General features: G+C 35.9%; 1 protein-coding gene across 2 annotated transcripts in view; it reads left to right on the top strand.

The window, feature by feature from the left end:
- The window catches only part of LOC121395536 (kin of IRRE-like protein 3), a 729,825-nt gene that overhangs the window by 642,534 nt on the left and 71,417 nt on the right, over positions 1–15,874 (top strand). The window lies entirely within an intron of this gene.

The raw sequence follows: 15,874 nt of genomic DNA, 5'->3' as shown, positions 1-15,874 counted from the left end.
ATCTGTTTCTCCAAAGATGCCCCAGTAGCTCCTCATCATCTTTTCTGCTGATTCATTGTACATGCTCTATGTTGCTGTCACTTACTGAGCTTAGGGACCCACTCACAATATACAGTACACATAGAATATAAATGCCACACAAGGCAGATTAGTAATTAATGCAGATAATTACTACATGGCAGCACAGAAACCAGTACAACTAGAATTTAATAATCAGCCCTGTGGCATCAGCTTATCTTACAGACCAACCTCATTTTCTGCTTGATAATTTGTGATGACCCCTAAGCTCCACTGAGCATGTGAGTGTTGCAGACATTTTCCAAGATGGTGACCCCCTGTGACAAGTTTATGACAAGTTCTTGATCATTGTTGCTTTTAAGAAGATGAAACTTTAGGCTGGTGCAATACATTGAGTATATAAAATATGGCATTTTTATACATATCAATTTTTAGGGTTTAGATCTCCTTTAACTGTGTATCTCTTACAATGATTACTAAATATACTATATATATATTTATATATATTTATATATATATATATATATATATATATATATATATCATCATCATCATCATCATTTATTTTTATGTCAAGCACTATATATATATATATATATATATATATAATACCTGAAGACACCTGAACAGTTATAAAGCTGAAAAGTCTGTATTAGTTGTGTTCCAACCCTGTAAGTGTGTGATAAAGTTGTGTGTTGACAGTATATGTGACTTAAACAATTATTTGGAGAAAGATTTTCTGTGCGTATAGAATCTGCAGGCGTAATGTGTATGTTATGTGTGGCAGATGGGTGTATAAAAAGTAATGTATTTTGCTCTGTAAGTGGCATGTTGTTAGGAAGTATAAATTGGTTACTAAAATCACTGCATTTTAGTGAACCCAGTACAGCAGATGAGGACACTGCAGGAACAGTAATAAATACAGATCATAAATATGTTGACATTAAACTGCAATCAAGCATTCTAAAATGCTGAGAAAAGCATGTCTCTGTATTGTTCTGTTTTGTATCAGCAAATACTGTTAGGGGGCTATTTATCAAAATCCAATGATTTTTTTGGGCTTTTTTCCGAAAAGTCTGAATTTTTTAGATTTTTACACAAAAAGCCTGAACAGCCAGATTTTCAGGCTAATTCCAGCGCAGACCACAGAAACTTTAAAAACTTCCTGTTGACTTATATACAACCGCAGCAGGTCTGAGATGGCAGATTTTCGAATTCTGACTTTTTCCATCCTTGGGGTATAATAAATCTCCAAAAATTTGATTTTTCCACTAAAAAATCGGATTTTATAGTAAAAAAACTTGTGTTTTGTTTGTTTTTTGCATTCGGACTTTAATAAATAACCCCCTCAATGTCTGGTAAGATTATTCCATTCATAACAGCAAAGAATATTCTGTATGAATGAAAGATTATAACTGTTTTACAATGTGTGCAAATTCTATTAAATTCTTACAATATGACACATGATTACAGTTAGCCTATGTGGGAAATACTGGCACAAAACACTGTGCATCAATACATTCTCTCCCATAGTATGACTCCTATCTCAATATACCTCAAACTGGAAACGCCAACATATTGGAGGGTGGATTCACAGTTTTAGTTCATAGATCCCCAAAAAGCAGTTTCCTTGAAAGTGATAATTTCAGATAAAGACAGAATTCAGTACAGTCTGCTTTTCCCCCAAGAATGTCTAGTTATAAATTGGATTAGAACTTATTTAGGGTGAGTGCCTTCATGGGCTTTTTCACTTGCACTGCATTTTTGGCTATATGTTTGTACATGTTTATACAAACTAAGCGAAATAAATATTTTTTTCTTTATTTTTTATTACATGTATTTCTATATTCTCCATCCTCATGTTTCCCTCACCAGTTCAAAGTAACTAATATACTGTCTTTGTTTTAGGAATCATACATTGTGAAGGCTTCAGCATTTTCTTATACAAAGCCATTTGCTTGGATCATACTGAGATATTTTTAATGTAATATAAAGCATATCTTTACAGCCTTACACTGCATTTTATAAAGGAACTGACAGGCTATTATAGCTAACACAGGGTGAAGATTACTTTTGTCACCATCTCTTATAGGACTGTAGCAAGGGCTGCAGAAACCTGCTCTGCGTTACAACTCTGTGATTCATTTACAAATATGTTCTTCTAAACAGATTACTGAATAAAGAGAAAATGTGTTGATCAATCCTTTTTTTATGAAAGATCAGGGATAGTGGTGACTAGAATAATGTCCTGTTATTCCAAATGAACTCATGCATATTGTACATATACATAGCTAGTATACGGAGTCCCTTCAACTACATTGTACTTTAATGGGTGTCTTTGGGCATCATTTACTAAACACAAGCATAATTACATAATGAAATTTAACATTGTTCATTATGTGTTACTGCTCTGCTGCAGTCAGGAGCTACAACAGGTTTCGATTTCATTGATTACCGAAACAGATTATAGAGACAAGTTAGGCATAAAAAGGGCCTGTATCACATGGGAATGAAAATATATAATTTTGCTATTTTTGTCTGGCTATCTTTGCATCTACTAAATCACAACTGATCAGTTCAGATTGAATTTTTTATTTGCTAATGGATATTTGGACTTCAATAGATCAGATCTGCTGGCCCAAGCCAAAGCCATACATCGGTAGATGAATACAATTTAGCAATTGGTGCTAATGGCAAACTCAGATCATATCCAACTGCTCAGTGTGAAATGGTCAGAAAAAAGCAGGTCAACTCATGTATGGTGTCTCAAAAGACCCACCTTGAATTGCTTCAAAATGACATGAATGAGAAAAGCAGCAGGTTGCACCTCACAATTGAATATGGGCTGATCCCATACTCAAAACACTATAATAATACCATGTACAAAGCTATATTAATATTCTTTATTTGTATATTGCCAACACAGGCTATTCCCGTAGTCTAAGGATTTAAAATAGTATTGTACCTCTCAGCCATAGGATGTTGGCCCAAAAAAAGGAGATTTACCGGAAGAGGCATGGAAAGCATTGTTGTATGCACTCGGCCCAAGGAAGGAGATCGGCCCAGTCGTCCTGGCATAAAGATACATGACAGCGCAGGAATTGCTCCAGAGCTTGGTTGACTTGTTCTGCAGCACCATTGGACTGTGGATGATATGCAGATGAAAAATGAAGGGAGATGTGAAGAGCTTTGAACAAGGACCTCCAAAACTTTGAAACAAACTGAGACCCTCTGTCCGATACTATCTCCGCAGGAAATCCATGAAGGCGGAAAATGTGCTGGATGAATAGTCTAGAGAGTTCAGGAGCAGAGGGTAACTTGCGGAGGGGAATGAAATGAGCCATCTTGCTGAACCTATACACCACCACCCAAATAACCGTATGACCCAAGGAAACAGGAAGGTCAGCAATAAAGTCCATGGCCAAATGAGTCCAGGGAATGGACAATGGAAGAAGAAGACCTTTTGGTGGAGAATGTCCAGATTTAGAGGCAGCACAAGTAGCACAGGAAGAAACAAAATCTTTAACATCTTTCCGAAGAGAAGACCACCAAAAAAGGTGGGAAAGCAAATCTGTTGTCATCAGAATCCCAGGATGACCAGCCTGCTTGGAACTATGAGACTATGAGTCAAGAATTGACTGACAAAGTTTAGGTGGAACAAAGGCTACCCCAAGAGGAGTATCCGACGGTGCATAAGACTGTGCAGATAATAGTTGAGAAGCCACCGAAGGGGTCCAACAGATCGAGGTACAGGCAAGGATTTAGAAAGAGAGTGGTCAAGTCCAGGCAACATCGTCGGTTCAGGCAGCAAGGGTTCAGTAAACAGGAACAGGCAAGGATCAATACACAAGGTCAAGCTAATAACACTAGAAGCGCACCCAGGAACTCACAAGGAAGAACTATTGTGGGTAAGGTGAGCAGTATCTCAGCGTCTTTTATAGGCCTCCTTTGGCACCAAAATTAGACGCAGTGATGTCATGACGCTGGTGTCCTCATGCATGTGTTTTCTACGCTGGCGTCCATTCTGACGCTGACGCTTCGGCATTGACACCGGCATGATGTCACCAAGCTGAGACCAGGAGGAACCACATGGAGGATGCCGCCATCTTGGGACACGCCATCTTGGGACGCCAGGTAAGATTTCCTTACACTCGGTTTCCTTGGTAAATGACATTCACATACAATGTGGTCGATTTAATTAGAAGCCAATTAGTCAGTGTATATATTTTTGAAGTATTAGAGGAAACTGTAGTTTCCACAGAAAAAGAGAATTAAAACACAAACTCTTTACAGTGCTTGCCTATGTCCCACCCAGGTAGTGACAATTGAAATGGGCCTTGTGTCTTCTATTCCAAAGGATTGTTTGTGCATAACATATTAATAAGGCTTTGTTTAAACCCTTATTATATGCCTGAACATGCCACAGCTATACACAACTATAAAAACCAAGAATTCTGTTTAAATGAAATTGTTTTACATATACAGGATACTGTATAAATAACTGGAATGTCAAGAGATTTACTTTTCTTTATATTTCTTTATATTTTCTTGTTAATAGTCTTGATAATAGCAGAAAATAAAGCAGAAATGGGTCATCCAGAGATCATGCAACAATGTTTAATTCACATTGATATAAAGAATCCCAGACATCTGTCAATGACTAGAAAATTAACAGGCTTTTTATACTTGGAGAACTCAGAATAGAAGTTGAGAACTTCGGGGAAATTTAAATGTGACCTGCTTTGTATATAACCATAGCAGAGAAATCCTTCATTATGAAACATGGCTTCTTATTTCAGAGGCTTTTGTTCATACCACTCTCATCTGAGTTTATTCAGGCAAGCTGTTTAATGTTGTTGCTATAGAAACCGCAATAATGAAACATCAGTCACAGTCGTGGCATTACATCCAGGCATGATGGGCACTGCTAGGCTGCCACTGATCTGATGAACAAGCCGAACAGTTCTTGTGCAAAATATTTCAAATACACCCTGAAGCTAAAATAACAGTAAAGGAAAAGGTTAGAAGGTATTAATCAATATGCATTTAAGTGAAAAAGAAGGGAATACAAATACTACTAAATGTATTGTTATATGAATATTCAGTACACACACACAGACTATATATATATATATACAAAAGAACGCCTCAGCACTCACCACTCGATCAGTGTCCCGGTGCTCTGCTTCGTTAGGGGTGCCGCATCACCCCACAATCGTAGAAACAGTCATAAATAAAGATGCGGCACTCGGATCAAAATGCAAAAGAGTGTATTTAGAAAAATTCACATCACAATTGCAATGTTTCAGGCATAATGTCTGCCCTTTATCAAGCCATGTTAAATGCAAAACCTCGACCTGGCTGCATTTTAAAGGGAATCACAGGAAATGACATCATAGGATTTATTCACCATTTGCTAACCCTAAAGGTAATATATTTCTTCCGACCCTTCTATATATATCTTGTTCTCATAAAAACAGAAACAAGTCATAATCTCTATTGAGACCTGTTGAATGTAGTGATTTCAATTTGTTAATCCACCATACCTCCCTTCTTTTTAATATGGCCTTTTTCCACAAAGTGCTTTAAAACAGGTAATAACGTATTGCCCAAATTAATGGCTGACCTGTGTTGTGATATATGTGACTTTACCATCTGCGTGGTCTCACCTATATAGATAGGCCACACGGACAGATCAGCACGGATATCACAAATTTGGAAATACACGTGTAGTAATCCCGTAACTGCCCACTATGTCCTGTCAAGGGATGAACAAATTGTTTTCCCTTGTGCACAAAAGGACATTGGGTGCAGTTCAAACAGGGATACATTACATTTGATGTAACCCCCAAAAAGGTCTCTTTGTCTTTTTTCTTAATCCTAAAATTAGAAGAGGTTACTGAGGATCCTATTGTCCTGCCCTTACAATAGGAGACTAAAGGCATTGATTTAAATTCCTGTACTGCAGGGTAGGCATTCCTCAAAATATACCAATGTTTTCGTAATATCTTACTTACAGAGTCACTGTTGCAAGAAAATTTTGTCTCAAAAGGAATCCGACCCCCCTGTGGTTTTTTAACCCTTGGATGGCTCACTCTATGCTGGGCCTTGCATATTACTTTCTCTGGATAGCCTCAATCTCTGAATTTCTGGCACATCTTACTTTCTTGTATTTTGCTATACTCAACTCCACTCACCAATCTTTTAACTCTGGAAAGTTGACGGTATAGAACATTTTATATGTGCGAGATGTTGACTTTGATAAACACATTCTTTGAGTGTAAAATCTGGTTCCTATCTGTAGGTTTTGTATATATTGAGGTACCCAATTGTCCTTCCTGGTCCTTATACACCAAAACATCAAGAAAATGTATGTGTTTGAGATCATATGAAAAAGAAAAAGTGATAGAAGGATGTATACCATTCAGTCTATCGTGGAACCCTCGAGGAGGGGAGTCAACGGCACCCCTCCATAGTACGAAGACATTGTCGATGTATCTCCATCATGCCACACAATGTGTGGCATAATCCACGTCCCTGTAAACTTACTGTTCTTCAAATTTAGCCATAAAGGCATTAGCATAGGTTGGGGCTGGGGCGACATTCGATCCCATCGCGGTTCCACGTAGCTGTAGGTAAAACTGCTCCTTAAAAGTAATTGCAGCTCAATATGATCTCAAGCATCTGTAAAAGAAAGGACATCTGCTGAAACAAGCAATCTCCCTTCTCCCTTATTCACATGCCTGTATCCCATCTTGATGTGGTATTGAGGTATGTAAACTGGCAACATCAAAGGTTGCCAGTAACATATCTCCCCCCACCTGGCTTTCAAGCGACCTTAAACATTGCAAAAAGTGTCCAGTGTCTTTAATGTAGGAAGGCACCGTTTGGATCATAGAGTATCCTGTCCAGTAATATAGCCAATGGACAGAACACTGAGCCCCTGCCCGAAACTATGGGTCGACACGGTGGAAAAATTGGGTCCCTGTGTACTTTTGGTAAGGTTTAGATTATCTGTGATCACCCCTTGATCAGACATAGTATCCAAGAAGTTTCTTATGCAACGTATAATGTTAAAAATAGGAAAATAGGATCACAGTGTAGAAGTTTATAAACCTCTCTATCTGCTAGTTGGCCTTGAATTTCAGAAATATAATATGCAGTATCCATAATAACTAAGGAGCCTCCTTTATCAGAAGGCTTTATAGTGATTTCTGTTTTTTCTGATAATTGTTGCAAGGCTTTTTTTGGGGGTAATGTGAGGTTATGTGTCTCACTGGAGCAATCTCCACTAGTACTGCACAAATTACTCACTTCAGATTCAATGTTATTGATATAGGTCTCTACAGCCGAGTAAGTAGTAGGTGGAACATACATACTCTTATTGCAGAGCCCAAATGTAGAAATGTCAAACATATTACAGTCCAAATGATTAAATTCATCTTTTGGATGTTCATCAAAGTGAACTTTAAGTCTCAGTAAGCGAAAGAAGCGATACAAGTCAATATCCAATTGAAACGAATCAAATGATTGTTCCGGACAAAAATTCAAACCCATCGTAAGTACTGACTCAAATCCGCTGTTTAGATGAAATATTGTAGATTATTTGCTTATTACTTTCTTGCTGCATCCCCTCCTGTATCTAGTGCCACCTCTTCACCTCTTCCTTTTTTCGGAGCCTTGTCTAAAAAATCTGAGGCTTGTGTGACTGTCCTGCCCCGTTAGCCTCATTCCTTCTGTAAGCCCCGGGGAGCCATTTACTATGGCGTTCACCCTCCTTACGGTAACGTTCTAGTTTAGCCGTAAGCTGTTCATTTAATTGGGTCAAATCATTGCCTGTGCCACAAAGTTGCAGTTCAGCTTCTGCTTTAATAATGTCCTGTCGGACCTCTTGTAACTCCTTATTAATGTATTCCAAAGTCAAAAGCATAATGTCTAGTGAGCACCTATCAAGTCTCTATACATATATATATATATATATATATATATATATATATATATATATATATATATATATATATATATATATATATATATATATATATATATATATATATATATATATATATAGATATATCTATATCTATATATATATATATATATATATATATATATATCTATCTATCTATATATATATTTTTTTTTTTTTTTTTTTTTTTCTGTCCAGGGATCTGCACTCTCCTCATACAGTATATGTATTACTTAGCCAGCGGGTACTGCTCAAGTGCACTCCCCTATTATATACTGTATATATTATTATAATACACAAGAGCCATGAATATCCTGTAAAGTATATCCTTATAAAAGATGCTTAATGTTGTCATCAGTTATAATCAGGGCTCATTCTCTGGCACATGACTCACTGAAACTTGTGTATTATAATAAATAAAGTTCCCCCTGTTGCAAAATATTTGGATATTGGAAGTCACCTCGGCCTCATGTTTTTATGTGGTCATGGAACTCCTTGGTAACTTATAATGTGCTTATATTTTAAGAGTGGGTACTTTATTAACTATATATTCAGACATGCACTTTTATAACATTTACTGGAAAACTTGATTTATATACACTGTATGTGCTTACATGAGTTTTTGTAAACCTTCATGATTAAACTATTTTGTATATTATAGTTTTTTTATTTATTTTGTGAAATGTATTTTTATTAAAGAAAAACAGAATATATCATTTTAAATTCTTTGCAAGGTTTTGTTTTAAAAGGGGATTGCAGCACTTCTAAGCATTATAGAAAATGTAGTGGTGTTAAACCTTCCAGCCAACTTCTGCAGGCTTATTTTCTTTAAATCAGCATCAATATTTAAAGATACATTCACACAACACATGTGGCCTCACACTTACTCTGTAGCTTCAGTCTTACTTGAGTCTCAGGGGTTGTGAATCTCTATCAAATATCTATCAAATATAATTGAAGAAACTAGAATAATGGAAAACATTACACCACTTTTACACAATAAACATAATAAATATTTGGACAGTTATATCCATGAGTTACTTACCTCAATAACCAATAAGCTCTTCAAGCATTTATGTCAAGATATAAATAAAACCATGTCATTAAGGGCAGGAGCCACAAAAGCAATGAAGATGTGAATCAAGTAAAAAAAAAGTACAAATATGCCGAGAGATGATAATGGGTAACTAGAACTTTTTGTATACAAATCATTAAGCACCACCAGACAATGTGTTTGGGCCTGAAAGATAAGCGGTGAAATCTGTAAATACTGCCAAAAAATATGAGAATGAGTTGTGCCTACTGAAGTTACGTTGTATCAATCAATCAACTGACGTCTCCCCTCCCACTACCCATCATGGGGCAAATTCACTAACCTCTGAAAATTCCCCAGTGACAGCTTCACTCACATCGCAACACTTCACTAGGTGGAAATTCGACAGGACAATGCTAATTCACTAAAATGCGAAGTTGCGTCCAGGGCACCAAACGATGGCAAGTTTCTCTAGCATTAATTCGGCAAGCAAAGCAATGTTGCGCTAGCGTTGGCTAATTTGAATACAGCTGGAAGTTAAATTTAAATGGACCTATATGTTGCAATATAATATCCTACACATGAGCCCAGTGTATAGTTTATGTGCCATATGTTAGGAAATGAAGGGGGGAAGCCGGGTACCCTAAAAAAAATTTACGCTGTTTTGCAGCCTATCATTTTGAAAAACTGAAAAGTCGCCAACATTTTTTGGGACTTAGAAAAATTTTCAACTTTTTTTTTCTACTCTATTGCACTTCGCCTGGTCTGAGGTGGCGAAGGCAAGTCTGGTGCAAGAGGTTATATTCAGTAAAATCCGCAGTGAATTTGTGTAGTTATGTCCTTTCGCCAGAGCGAAAATTCGCCTGCCATTAGAGTGCGAAGTAGCGATAGTAGTCTATCTCCGCCAGCTTTAGTCACTTCTCCCTTTAGTAAATTTGCCCCCATGTATTATTATTGGAAACAGTAATGTAAAATGCGTCATTAACTTAAGTCTCCAGTTTGGTATACCTTAGAAGTAGGGTAATAAATTAGATATTTTCTGGATACATTTTCCATAATATGGCTTAAATATACTAAACAAATATTTAAGATCCAATCAGTCAAAAATAAATACTTACAGTATTAAAACAATGCACTATGAAAAATGGCAGCGACTGAGCTTTTTGAATTTCTTTTTTAAATAATAGATCCCGTATATTGCATATGATATACATACATATGTATATCATATGTATGTATATTATATGCAAAAATGTATATTGTCATATATGGAATAATATTTGACAAGTATCTTGAAACTACTACCTGAAATGTTCCATTTACATAGATAGCAATGAACATAATTAATAGATAGGCAATGAAAGTGGGCAAATTACAATATGATCTTGAATTCATTTTTCAAGCTATCGTGAAGAAAACATCAGTTTTATTTTGCAAGTCTAAAGAAATCATTTTTAAAATAATAATTAATCACAGAAATTTGAGCTCTAATTATTATGAATAATGATCACCTTCATGTAACAGAAGCAAATAAGATATTTGCTATTGTCATTTCACCAACACATATAAGAAACAGATTAGGCTCCATAATAATTAAAATAATTTTGAGACAAAAAAAAAATCAGTGCTTTGGGAAGGTCTAAGTAGGGGTGATTTTAAATACACAGCTGAATATGGAGACTGGTGGATCAGTTAAAATTATTTTTTTAAAAGTGAAGTGATGTTGGCTTCTTTCGGTTTGACCTAACTGCCACATGGATTTGCATAGTGACAGTGACACAGAGTGGATTGTAAAATTTACATTGTCAGTGCTTAATTTTGGCAGGCAAAGGTTCCTTGTCCCCTTTCATGAGTTTTAATAATTACACTTTAGGCAAAGACATGCATATATCAAAATCTGTTCTACCCTTTATTTGCTTTGTTTTGCAACACCTTAAAAAGGTGCCTGTGATTTAAGTTCTCATAGTGCAAATGTATTCATTAAACATTATAACAGTAACTGCTAAGTGCTTAACTTCATTAACAAAACTGCTAAATGATGGGCTTGGAATTTATATAAATGGGATAAATTCCCACATAGAAATGGGAGGTATGCAAAACTGGCTGATGATTACTTTTTTTAAAATAAATAAATTTTCTTCCCTATCAGTTCCAACAGACTACATTTTTCTTTCCAGCAATGATGCTTTAGGTCCAGAAAACTAGTATTGCTTAAAATGATACTGAAAAAATAAATATATTTTAATACAACTCCCATTACTTAGCTCACCAGGTTTTAGCTGCTGAATGTTTTCATTACATTTTTTTTCTAGTGATAAATCTCCAAAAGTTTCAGTTCAGAAAATTTAAAAAAAATTGACTTTCTCATATTACAAAACACTTAGGGGCAGATGCATCAAGGGTCGAATATCGAGGGTTAATTAACCCTCGATATTCAACTGGGAATGAAAATCCTTCGACTTCGAATATCGAAGTCGAAGGATTTTGCGCAAAAACTGCGATCGAAGGAATAATCATTCGATCGAACGATTAAATCCTTCGAATCTAACGAGTCGAAGGATTTTAATCCAACGATCGAAGGATTATCCTTCGACCAAAAAAACTTAGCCAAGCCTATGGGGACCTTCCCCATAGGCTAACATTGGGTTCGGTAGCTTTTAGGTGGCAAACTAGGGGGTCGAAGTTTTTTCTTAAAGAGACAGTACTTCGACTATCGAATGGTCGAAGTCGTAGTCGAAGGTCGAAGTAGCCCATTCGATGGTCGAAGTAGCCCAAAAAACACTTCGAAATTCGAAGTTTTTTTACTTCGAATCCTTCACTTGAAGTTAATGAATTGGCCCCCTAATCTAAAATTTTAATAAATAGGCCCCTAAGAGTAGAGCAAAGTAGGTAATGGATAGGTTTAAAAACTATTGCTCACATGGTTTCCTGGGGGCAAATTCACTATGCGCCGAAGCGCCTAACGCTAGCGTCAATTCGCTAGCATTGGGCATTTTTGTTACTTCGCAAATTCACTAATGGATGCTGGCGTAACTTCGCTAGTGTAAATTTGCACCCCTCCGCAACGGACGTAACTACGCAAATTCACTAATGCGCGCATTTTACCTTTTACACTAGACTTCCTTCGCCACCTCAGACCAGGCGAAGCGCAATAGAGTAGATAGGGATTTCTTCAAAAAAAGTAAAAAAAAATTCTAAGTCCTAAAAAACGCTGGCGTTTTTTCTATATTATGGGTGACATGGGAAACATTTTTTGGGGCTCTCCTCCTTCCCTCCTACATTTCCTAACTCATGGCAACTTAACTATACAGTGGGCACATGTGTAGGGCAAAATAAAAATTTTATTTGATGTTTTGAAGGTTTCCCAGGCATTTGTAGTGCTGCTACATATTCCTCCATTGAAATTTGAATTTGGCGCCGTATGCAAATTAACCATCGCTAGCGTAACTTCGCTTCGCTTAGCGAATCAACGCTAGCGCAACTTCGCAACCTTACGCTACCCCTGAGAGCAACTTCGGATTTTATTGAATTTGTGGAGCGCTGGCGAAACTACGCCTGGCGAAGTGCGGCGAAGTGCGGTGAAGTTACGCCTGGCGCAACTACGAATCTTAGTGAATGTCCCACCTGGTGTCTTGCTCATATTTGTATGAACCTACAAAATGTCTACATGTGTTTATGTTCTGAATGAGATATTATGTTTTCTAAACAATTTCCAGAATATATTCCAATATTTTTAAAGATCCTTCATGAGGAAAGGGTCATTCTTCCCCCTTCCTCCCGAATATGTAGTGAAGTTTTGGTTTACAGTGCTCAAAAGGGATATTATTGAACTGAAGCTCAAAGAAGAGTAACTAAGATGGTAAAGGGCATAGAAAATATAAATTATGAAGAAGGGCTGGCCAAGTTGGGAATGTTTACACTGGAAAAGGGGAGCTAATATAATTGTGTATAAATATATAAGGGAACCATATTATAAATGTGTTAATGCTTTATTTACTAGTAAGTACTCTAGGGCATCTATTCAGATTAGAAGAAAGGAAGTTCCATTATAATATTCTAAATTGGGTTAGCGTTTCATTACATAATTGGGATTGGATGACTTTTTGGAAAGTGAAAAAATACAGGTTTACCAAAATTAGCTGTTAGCACAAAGTTTTTTTTTCCTTCCTTTAAATAAAACAACAGATAGGCAGATTTCCTTTAGACCAAAAGGTTGAATTTAATTTCTTTTTTCAATCTAAATGAATATGTTACTATTGAGAAAATTAATTAAAGGTGTATTTTGAGACCAAGTTATTCTGTAAGCATACAATTTTATTAAATAAAATTGTATACTTTCAAAATACACCTTTAATTATTTTTCTCATTTTTATATTATCCTCAAAAGGACCTTGGGCATTTAAGGTGTGTTTTAGCCCAATGAAAGAGTTCTTTCCTTAATGCCACATTAACTCAATTAGAATATGTTACTATTGTTGTTTATTATATATGTTATATGTTTATTAAACCCTCTTTCTATTGTGCTGGTTATGACCATCATCGTCATTACAGATACATATTGTTTTCCTGTGACATTTTCCAGTATATTTCATATTCTGTATTATGCAATTTATTAAAGGCCATTATGGTTATCAGTTGATACAAACGTTGTTTCATTTCCTTTCTTGTGCCTTCACATAGTAGCCATGTGGCTAATGAACACTGTAATACTGACACATTAAAGACTTTGTCTTTCATATTAATTTAAAAATAACATGAGAATTTAATGAAGGCACTCCTTTGCCGCCAATTGTGCTAAATTGGCAGATGTAGTGGCCTTTATCAGAACTGTGGGATAGTTTGTTCTCATTAGACTTCTGCTTATTATATCCATATTCAGCTGCTGAGACCTGCAGTGTGTTATTCTCTGATTTTGTGCAGTTTCTCCACCCTACTGGAACACATAATGAGTCATTCTTCAGAAAGTGTAAGGAAGTTTAATGGGTAGTTGCAAAAATGTGTAGCATTATTAATGTAAAGATCCCCTGAGCAAAATATTGCATTCCAACATATTTTTTCAATGTAGATTCTATAATTCAAGGTGTACTGAATAGTTAGGTGTTCTTTCATTCCACAAAGGACTGTAAAACAGTAAACAGCATTCCTAAATATGGTTATATACAGCAGGAGCTGCATTCTAGAACAGACCACTATCAGTAAAAATAAAATGTCCACAAAGTCTTTATTAGTCTCTTCTTGTATTATATGCACTATATCTTCCCCTTACAGTTAACTTAATATTAATAATGCTATTTACTAATTCATGGAGTTTCCAATACACTCAAAGAAAAGAATTGACTTGAATTACCTGATTAAAGCAGTCAAATCAAAGTTGGTACATTTAAAAAAGAAAAAAAGGCAGAATATTTTGATAAATATGCTAATTCTTTTAAAACACTTTCCTTTCAGTCAAAAAAGTGTTCATAAATATCATAAATGCGATAAAATTCTAACTCCTGGGAATACATCACAATTCCTGATTTGAATTTAAAAAAAATCTGCACAAAAGGTTTCCTGCTTAGTTGTATATGGACAAAGTTTTAACAAGTAAGAAATATAACAACAACCATTTACTATTTTACTAACTGCAAACTGTAAATATGCCAAGGATTCTTCTAAACATACAAGAGAAATGGCCACATACTTACTTTTTATTTGAGAGAAAATAAAAGCTCCATAAACTGAAGATATAAATTAGGCTCAGTTTCCCATTAAAGCATTCATTAACTGAATTTTTGCAGAGAATAAGTAGTAGAGTGACAAATTACATTCTGGTATTAGGCATCGCTTGAATGATACAGTCATATTATTGTACAAATGTTGACAAAAAGAATTCAGTTTAATCGACTCAAATTCCTCATTTGTATGTTTTCATATTGAATCTTTCATTAGGTTTTCTTAGGTGAATGCCTCCTGTGGAATTCAGCCAAGGGATCATGTCTTTAAACTCTCTCAAATCTATCTGCATCTAACAATCCCATTAAGCCTGTTTCTCTAATTCTTTTGACTGCACCCTGCCAGCAGAATGATGTTTTTTCAGCTCAAAGGTGTTATATAAATTCTCACATTAATACATAAAGATCTCGTTTTCAGTTTTAGAAAAGCTGAATCGTTCCGGTTATGCCTTTTAACAATTAAAAGTGTGATTTTGCTTAAAAACATATAATTAATTTCAAGTAAATTATCATTTTCTTTATTCTGTTAGCAATAGCGAAAATATTCATGTTTATTTAGCAATATATTTAGCAATATATATTAAAATTCATTTTCTTTCACATGCGGTAGAGCACAGTCTAAAAGTGATTGGATTCAGATGGAGGTCTGGGTTGCAGGTAGTTTTTTTTTACACTTAGAAAACAACAAAGGTACTACAGTATTACATTTCTCAATAGCAATAATGGCAAGTGACTGCCAGTTCAGGGTTGTTCGAGATGACAGCAAATATGCTGTGTTTGTTCTGCTTTTTTGTGCTGTAAATAGAAGTTTAGCCATTTTTAAAGGAGAAGGAAAGGTAAAAACTAAATAAGCCTTATCAGAAAGGTCCATCTAAATATACCAGTAAACCCCCAAAGTAGTGCTGCTCTGAGTCCCCTGTCAAAAGAAACACTGCATTTCTTTCCTTCTATTGTGTACACATGGGCTTCTGTATCAGACTTCCTGCCTTCAGCTTAAACCTCATTGCCCTGGGCGAGAGCATGCTCAGTTTGCTCCTCTTCCCCCTCCCCTCCCTTCTCTACTGTAATCTGAGCCCAGAGCAGGGAGAGACTCAGGCAGGAAGTGATGTCACACCACATTAATATTGCAGCTCCTATCCT

The sequence above is a fragment of the Xenopus laevis genome, chromosome 7L (genome assembly GCF_017654675.1).
Source record: "Xenopus laevis strain J_2021 chromosome 7L, Xenopus_laevis_v10.1, whole genome shotgun sequence".
NCBI classification, from domain to species: Eukaryota; Metazoa; Chordata; class Amphibia; order Anura; family Pipidae; genus Xenopus; species Xenopus laevis.
This window is presented reverse-complemented; position numbering and strand designations above follow the sequence as displayed.